The sequence below is a fragment of the Oncorhynchus clarkii genome, chromosome 18, assembly GCF_045791955.1.
Source record: "Oncorhynchus clarkii lewisi isolate Uvic-CL-2024 chromosome 18, UVic_Ocla_1.0, whole genome shotgun sequence".
In the NCBI taxonomy this organism is placed as follows: Eukaryota; Metazoa; Chordata; class Actinopteri; order Salmoniformes; family Salmonidae; genus Oncorhynchus; species Oncorhynchus clarkii.
The window spans coordinates 65923486-65933020 of record NC_092164.1 but is presented as its reverse complement, the minus strand read 5'-3'; the positions used below and the strand labels follow the sequence as shown (position 1 = coordinate 65933020).

Genomic DNA, 9535 nt, shown 5'->3' with positions numbered 1-9535 from the left:
ATCATCTAGTAGGCGGTGAGGTAATACCATCTATCATCTAGTAGGCGGTGAGGTAATACCATCTATCATCTAGTTGGCGGTGAGGTAATACCATCTATCATCTAGTTGGTGGTGAGGTAATACCATCTATCATCTAGTTTGCGGTGAGGTAATACCATCTATCATCTAGTTTGCGGTGAGGTAATACCATCTATCATCTAGTTGACGGTGAGGTAATACCATCTAGTAGGCGGTGAGGTAATACCATCTATCATCTAGTAGGCGGTGAGGTAATACCATCTATCATCTAGTTGGCGGTGAGGTAATACCATCTATCATCTAGTTGGCGGTGAGGTAATACCATCTATCATCTAGTTGGCGGTGAGGTAATACCATCTATCATCTAGTTGGTGGTGAGGTAATACCATCTATCATCTAGTTTGCGGTGAGGTAATACCATCTATCATCTAGTTTGCGGTGAGGTAATACCATCTATCATCTAGTTGACGGTGAGGTAATACCATCTATCATCTAGTAGGCGGTGAGGTAATACCATCTATCATCTAGTTGGCGGTGAGGTAATACCATCTATCATCTAGTTGGCGGTGAGGTAATACCATCTATCATCTAGTTGGCGGTGAGGTAATACCATCTATCATCTAGTTGGCGGTGAGGTAATACCATCTATCATCTAGTTGGCGGTGAGGTAATACCATCTATCATCTAGTTGGCGGTGAGGTAATACCATCTATCATCTAGTTGGCGGTGATGAAATAAATGGTATTATCTAGTTGGTGGTGAGGTAATACCATCTATCATCTAGTTTGCGGTGAGGTAATACCATCTATCATCTAGTTGGCGGTGAGGTAATACCATCTATCATCTAGTTGGCGGTGAGGTAATACCATCTATCATCTAGTTGGCGGTGAGGTAATACCATCTATCATCTAGTTGGCGGTGATGAAATAAATGGTATTATCTAGTTGGTGGTGAGGTAATACCATCTATCATCTAGTTGGCGGTGAGGTAATATCATCTAGTTGGCGGTGAGGTAATACCATCTATCATCTAGTTGGCGGTGAGGTAATACCATATATCATCTAGTTTGCGGTGAGGTAATACCATCTATCATCTAGTTGGCGGTGAGGTAATACCATCTATCATCTAGTTGGCGGTGAGGTAATACCATCTATCATCTAGTTGGCGGTGATGATATAAATGGTATTATCTAGTTGGTGGTGAGGTAATACCATCTATCATCTAGTTGGCGGTGAGGTAATATCATCTAGTTGGCGGTGAGGTAATACCATCTATCATCTAGTTGGCGGTGAGGTAATACCATCTATCATCTAGTTGGCGGTGAGGTAATACCATCTATCATCTAGTTGGCGGTGATGAAATAAATGGTATTATCTAGTTGGTGGTGAGGTAATACCATCTATCATCTAGTTGGCGGTGAGGTAATACCATCTATCATCTAGTTGGCGGTGAGGTAATACCATCTATCATCTAGTTGGCGGTGAGGTAATACCATCTATCATCTAGTTGGCGGTGAGGTAATACCATCTATCATCTAGTTGGCGGTGAGGTAATACCATCTATCATCTAGTAGGCGGTGAGGTAATACCATCTATCATCTAGTTGGCGGTGAGGTAATACCATCTATCATCTAGTTGGCGGTGAGGTAATACCATCTATCATCTAGTTGGTGGTGAGGTAATACCATCTATCATCTAGTTTGCGGTGAGGTAATACCATATATCATCTAGTTTGCGGTGAGGTAATACCATCTATCATCTAGTTGGCGGTGAGGTAATACCATCTATCATCTAGTTGGTGGTGAGGTAATACCATCTATCATCTAGTTTGCGGTGAGGTAATACCATATATCATCTAGTTTGCGGTGAGGTAATACCATCTATCATCTAGTTGGCGGTGAGGTAATACCATCTATCATCTAGTTGGCGGTGAGGTAATACCATCTATCATCTAGTTGGCGGTGAGGTAATACCATCTATCATCTAGTTGGCGGTGATGAAATAAATGGTATTATCTAGTTGGTGGTGAGGTAATACCATCTATCATCTAGTTGGCGGTGAGGTAATACCATCTATCATCTAGTTGGCGGTGAGGTAATACCATCTATCATCTAGTTGGCGGTGAGGTAATACCATCTATCATCTAGTTGGCGGTGAGGTAATACCATCTATCATCTAGTAGGCGGTGAGGTAATACCATCTATCATCTAGTTGGCGGTGAGGTAATATCATCTAGTTGGCGGTGAGGTAATACCATCTATCATCTAGTTGGTGGTGAGGTAATACCATCTATCATCTAGTTTGCGGTGAGGTAATACCATATATCATCTAGTTTGCGGTGAGGGAATACCATCTATCATCTAGTTGACGGTGAGGTAATACCATCTATCATCTAGTAGGCGGTGAGGTAATACCATCTATCATCTAGTAGGCGGTGAGGTAATACCATCTATCATCTAGTTGGCGGTGAGGTAATACCATCTATCATCTAGTTGGCGGTGAGGTAATACCATCTATCATCTAGTTGGCGGTGAGGTAATACCATCTATCATCTAGTTGGCGGTGAGGTAATACCATCTATCATCTAGTTGGCGGTGAGGTAATACCATCTATCATCTAGTTGGCGGTGATGAAATAAATGGTATTATCTAGTTGGTGGTGAGGTAATACCATCTATCATCTAGTTGGCGGTGAGGTAATACCATCTATCATCTAGTTGGCGGTGAGGTAATACCATCTATCATCTAGTTGGCGGTGAGGTAATACCATCTATCATCTAGTTGGCGGTGAGGTAATACCATCTATCATCTAGTTGGCGGTGATGAAATAAATGGTATTATCTAGTTGATGGTGAGGTAATAGTGTGGTTATTGAGTGTAAGGTTACATCTGATATCAGTTGTTGTTTTTGCGTTCTACTGTTGAATCCTCCAACCAGGCTTTCTGTTAAACGGGAATTTGAGGTAAGTTACTGCAACTCTGCCGTGTTTAAAAGAAATGGGAATGAGAACTTGTAATGTTCCATGGGTCATTGTGATGGGGATAAGTACTAGGTATCATTGTGATGGGGATAAGTACTAGGTATCATTGTGATGGGGATAAGTACTAGGTATCATTGTGATGGGGATAAGTACTAGGTATCATGGTGATGGGGATAAGTACTAGGTATCATTGTGATGGGGATAAGTACTAGGTATCATTGTGATGGGGATAAGTACTAGGAATCATTGTGATGGGGATAAGTACTAGGTATCATGGTGATGGGGATAAGTACTAGGTATCATGGTGATGGGGATAAGTACTAGGTATCATGGTGATGGGGATAAGTACTAGGTATCATTGTGATGGGGGGATAAGTACTAGGAATCATTGTGATGGGGATAAGTACTAGGAATCATTGTTATGGGGATAAGTACTAGGTATCATTGTGATGGGGATAAGTACTAGGTATCATTGTGATGGGGGGATAAGTACTAGGTATCATTGGGATGGGGATAAGTACTAGGTATCATTGTGATGGGGGGATAAGTACTAGGTATCATTGTGATGGGGATAAGTACTAGGTATCATGGTGATGGGGATAAGTACTAGGTATCATGGTGATGGGGATAAGTACTAGGTATCATTGTGATGGGGGGGATAAGTACTAGGTATCATTGTGATGGGGATAAGTACTAGGAATCATTGTGATGGGGGGGATAAGTACTAGGTATCATTGTGATGGGGATAAGTACTAGGTATCATTGTGATGGGGATAAGTACTAGGTATCATTGTGATGGGGATAAGTACTAGGTATCATTGTGATGGGGATAAGTACTAGGTATCATTGTGATGGGGATAAGTACTAGGTATCATTGTGATGGGGATAAGTACTAGGAATCATTGTGATGGGGGATAAGTACTAGGTATCATTGTGATGGGGGGATAAGTACTAGGTATCATGGTGATGGGGATAAGTACTAGGAATCATTGTGATGGGGGGATAAGTACTAGGAATCATTGTGATGGGGGGATAAGTACTAGGTATCATGGTGATGGGGATACGTACTAGGTATCATTGTGATGGGGATAAGTACTAGGTATCATTGTGATGGGGATAAGTACTAGGTATCATTGTGATGGGGATAAGTACTAGGTATCATTGTGATGGGGATAAGTACTAGGTATCATTGTGATGGGGATAAGTACTAGGAATCATTGTGATGGGGGATAAGTACTAGGTATCATTGTGATGGGGGGATAAGTACTAGGTATCATGGTGATGGGGATAAGTACTAGGAATCATTGTGATGGGGGGATAAGTACTAGGAATCATTGTGATGGGGGGATAAGTACTAGGTATCATTGTGATGGGGATAAGTACTAGGAATCATTGTGATAGGGGGATAAGTACTAGGTATCATTGTGATGGGGGGATAAGTACTAGGTATCATTGTGATGGGGGGATAAGTACTAGGTATCATGGTGATGGGGATAAGTACTAGGAATCATTGTGATGGGGGGATAAGTACTAGGTATCATGATGATGGGGATAAGTACTAGGTATCATGATGATGGGGATAAGTACTAGGTATTGTGGTGATGGGGATAAGTACTAGGTATCGTGGTGATGATGGTAAGTACCAGGTATCATTGGTATAGTGATATGTACTAGGTATCATGGTGATGGGGATAAGTACTAGGTATCGTGGTGATGATGGTAAGTACCAGGTATCATTGGTATAGTGATATGTACTAGGTATCATGGTGATGGGGATAAGTACTAGGTATCATTGTGATGGGGATAAGTACTAGGTATCATTGTGATGGGGATAAGTACTAGGTATCATGGTGATGGGGATATGTACTAGGTATCGTGGTGATGGGGATAAGTACTAGGTATCGTTGTGATGGGGATAAGTACTAGGTATCGTTGTGATGGGGATAAGTACTAGGTATCATGGTGATGGGGATAAGTACTAGGAATCATTGTGATGGGGATATGTACTAGGTATCGTTGTGATGGGGATAAGTACTAGGTATTGTTGTGATGGGGATAAGTACTAGGTATCATGATGATGGGGATAAGTACTAGGTATCATGATGATGGGGGGATAAGTACTAGGTATCATTGTGATGGGGGGGATAAGTACTAGGTATCATGGTGATGGGGGGATAAGTACTAGGTATCATTGTGATGGGGGGATAAGTACTAGGTATCATTGTGATGGGGGGGATAAGTACTAGGTATCATGGTGATGGGGATAAGTACTAGGTATCATTGTGATGGGGGATAAGTACTAGGTATCATTGTGATGGGGATAAGTACTAGGTATCATGGTGATGGGGATAAGTACTAGGTATCATTGTGATGGGGGGATAAGTACTAGGTATCATTGTGATGGGGGGATAAGTACTAGGTATCATTGTGATGGGGATAAGTACTAGGAATCATTGTGATGGGGATAAGTACTAGGTATTGTTGTGATGGGGATAAGTACTAGGTATAGTTGTGATGGGGATAAGTACTAGGTATCATGATGATGGGGATAAGTACTAGGTATCATGATGATGGGGATAAGTACGAGGTATCATGGTGATGGGGATAAGTACTAGGTATCATTGTGATGGGGATAAGTACTAGGTATCATTGTGATGGGGATAAGTACTAGGTATCATGATGATGGGGATAAGTCCTAGGTATCGTTGTGATGGGGATAAGTACTAGGTATTGTTGTGATGGGGATAAGTACTAGGTATCATGATGATGGGGATAAGTACTAGGTATCATGATGATGGGGATAAGTACTAGGTATCATGATGATGGGGATAAGTACTAGGTATCATGATGATGGGGATAAGTACTAGGTATCATGATGATGGGGATAAGTACTAGGTATCATGATGATGGGGATAAGTACTAGGTATCGTGGTGATGGGGATAAGTACTAGGTATCGTGGTGATGATGGTAAGTACCAGGTATCATTGGTATAGTGATATGTACTAGGTATCATGGTGATGGGGATAAGTACTAGGTATCGTGGTGATGATGGTAAGTACCAGGTATCATTGGTATAGTGATATGTACTAGGTATCATGGTGATGGGGATATGTACTAGGTATCGTGGTGATGGGGATAAGTACTAGGTATCGTTGTGATGGGGATAAGTACTAGGTATCGTTGTGATGGGGATAAGTACTAGGTATCATGGTGATGGGGATAAGTACTAGGAATCATTGTGATGGGGATATGTACTAGGTATCGTTGTGATGGGGATAAGTACTAGGTATTGTTGTGATGGGGATAAGTACTAGGTATCATGATGATGGGGATAAGTACTAGGTATCATGATGATGGGGATAAGTACTAGGTATCATGATGATGGGGATAAGTACTAGGTATCATGATGATGGGGATAAGTACCAGGTATCATTGGTATAGTGATATGTACTAGGTATTGATGTGTATTATCCTAGAGAGTCTCTGTTCAGAGGTAGAGGCCACTCATTTTGACACCTAGAGAGTCTCTGGTCAGAGGTAGAGGCCACTCATTTTGACACCTAGAGTCTCTGGTCAGAGGTAGAGGCCACTCATTTTGACACCTAGAGAGTCTCTGTTCAGAGGTAGAGGCCACTCATTTTGACACCTAGAGAGTCTCTGGTCAGAGGTAGAGGCCACTCATTTTGACACCTAGAGAGTCTCTGTTCAGAGGTAGAGGCCACTCGTTTTGACACCTAGAGAGTCTCTGGTCAGAGGTAGAAGCCACTCATTTTGACACCTAGAGAGTCTCTGTTCAGAGGTAGAGGCCACTCATTTTGACACCTAGAGAGTCTCTGGTCAGAGGTAGAGGCCACTCATTTTGACACCTAGAGAGTCTCTGGTCAGAGGTAGAGGCCACTCATTTTGACACCTAGAGAGTCTCTGTTCAGAGGTAGAGGCCACTCATTTTGACACCTAGAGAGTCTCTGTTCAGAGGTAGAGGCCACTCATTTTGACACCTAGAGAGTCTCTGGTCAGAGGTAGAGGCCACTCGTTTTGACAGGAGAACCTCTATCTCGGACAGCGTGTCATTGGAAATGAAAACGTAGATCTAACGACAACCGGGGTTTGGCAAGGGATACGTCTTTTCATTTAGACCGTGACGAACCTAACCGTGGAAATTCTAGTAAAGAGATGTATTTGCACACACACTTCATGCATACAACACCAGAAGACAGTACACTGTACACACGGACGAGTGTTACACAACAAGGAAAAACAACTTCCATAATCCAGTTTATTTGTATTTTTTTTTTGAATGAACATGGGTTTTCCTTTTTCTGTGTTCTATTTCTACAAGGTTTTGGTTTTCTGATGCACTATGTTCATTCAGTGTTTTTTAATTGCATCGTTTTGCCACTTCCTGTTAGGCACTTTTTGAAGTTATGCACTTCGGAAAAACATGTTTTAATTCAATAACCCACAGTGCATTGCTCCTATTGAAACGATTAGATTAATACTGGAGGTGGAAAGTATGACACAAAGGATTATTAAAGTGAAACAATCAAATTCACAGCATCATTTCATACCTCTCTTTTTTTTTTTTTAAAGAATATCAGAGAGAATGTGACATTTCTGGTATTTTTTTCTTGAGGAAGTTTACGGTGTATTTCCTGATATTAAGGAAACCTATTTTCTTCCTCTGCTACATTGACTGAAGATGGTTTGATGTTATGCCCTTAGACACAGATCTAGGATCAGCTTACCTTCAATCATAACCTTAAATATCAATTGGGGGGGGGGGGGGGGGTGTCAGTTAAAGCTGAACTCAGATCAGTGTCTATGGGTTGAGTGGAGCTTATGGATCCCAAACGTCTGGTAGTGTGACCACTGACTGCAGTTGTGTGAGGGAAGAGACATATGTCCAATGATTATATTCCCATCGGAGTCTGGTAGCAGCTTGTTCTGTGGAACCATCCATTTCCCCTTGTGGAGTTGAACCGACTGGGTTGAGCTAAATAGTAATAGTAGGATTTTTGGTTTGTTTGGTAGCGAAAAAAGTGAATGTGGACTATTTTTTATTTTAAACTTTTCTAAAAGTCTGAAGTGTCTTTTTTGGAAGGATATCTGTAACGCAGCAGGATTTCCTCATTTTTGGGGGGTGACTTCTTCATATGCTAGCTATGAGAGAACCCTTGTCATTGCACCTGTTTATATAGCAAGTCATTCCCTTATGGTTCTATTGTCCTACCTGGTGTGGTGTCTCGGTAGGTTGAGCCTGTGAGGTTGTGAGCCATGACTTTATGCAATATCTTACTGTATTATATGTTCAACTCTGCAATGAGGATGATTCATGGTCTGCAATGAGGATGATTCATGGTCTGCAATGAGGATGATTCGTGGTCTGCAATGAGGATGAATCATGGTCTGCAATGAGGATGATTCATGGTCTGCAATGAGGATGATTCATGGTCTGCAATGAGGATGATTCATGGTCTGCAATGAGGATGATTTAAGGTCTGCAATGATGAAGATGATTCATGGTCTGCAAAGAGGATGATTCATGGTCTGCAATGAGGATGATTCATGGTCTGCAATGAGGATGATTCATGGTCTGCAATGAGGATGATTCATGGTCTGCAATGAGGATGATTCATGGTCTGCAATGATGAGGATGATTTATGGTCTGCAATGATGAGGATGATTTATGGTCTGCAATGATGAGGATGATTTATGGTCTGCAATGATGAGGATGATTCATGGTCTGCAATGATGAGGATGATTTATGGTCTGCAATGATGAGGATGATTCATGGTTTGCAATGAGGATGATTCATGGTCTGCAATGATGAGGATGATTTATGGTCTGCAATGATGCGGATGATTCATGGTCTGCAATGATGCGGATGATTTATGGTCTGCAATGATGAGGATGATTTATGATCTGCAATGATGATGATTTATAGTCTGCAATGAGGATGATTCATGGTCTGCAATGAGGATGATTCATGGTCTGCAGTGACGGTGAGTCGTGGTTTGCAGTGGTTTTGGACACGTTGTGCTTTGGTTGACATGCAAAATGTATTCAAATTTGTTAAGAGACAGCTTGGCATTGATCTGACATAGAGCAGCGGGTAATGGTCATTGACTACAGGCTATCTTAGGATTCTGTACACCATGGTTGTCTAAAGGGAAATGGTTGTCCACAGAACAAGTGACCCCCCCCCCCCCCCCCAAAAAAAAAAAAACTGACATTTGAGACTAAATAAATCTAGAAAAGAATGAAACATTAGCTAAATAACTTTCTCTACATCACTAACACGTGAAGCAGCATTTATATATTAGTAGTCTTTGGTTTTTTTTGTTTGGTTTTTTCGGGTGTACTTTTGTGTGCAGTCTATCAACAAAGACTACCAGAATAGTAAGATATTATACAAATCGGTGGATTAAATATATATATTTCTAATTGTGAAGAATGAAAATGCACTCCTATTCACTGAAGTGCCAATCCTGACCAACTAAAGACTTGAGGTTGATTAAACGTCTTTTGAGTTGGTGA

General features: G+C 41.4%; 1 long non-coding RNA gene across 1 annotated transcript; it reads left to right on the top strand.

Moving 5' to 3' along the window:
- Positions 1-5855: 5855 nt before the first annotated feature.
- LOC139373865 (uncharacterized) lies at positions 5856-9232 on the top strand. Its single transcript, XR_011627619.1, has 2 exons — positions 5856-6032; positions 6453-9232. It is a non-coding gene; the product is annotated as an uncharacterized lncRNA (long non-coding RNA).
- The last annotated feature ends 303 nt before the right edge of the window (positions 9233-9535 follow it).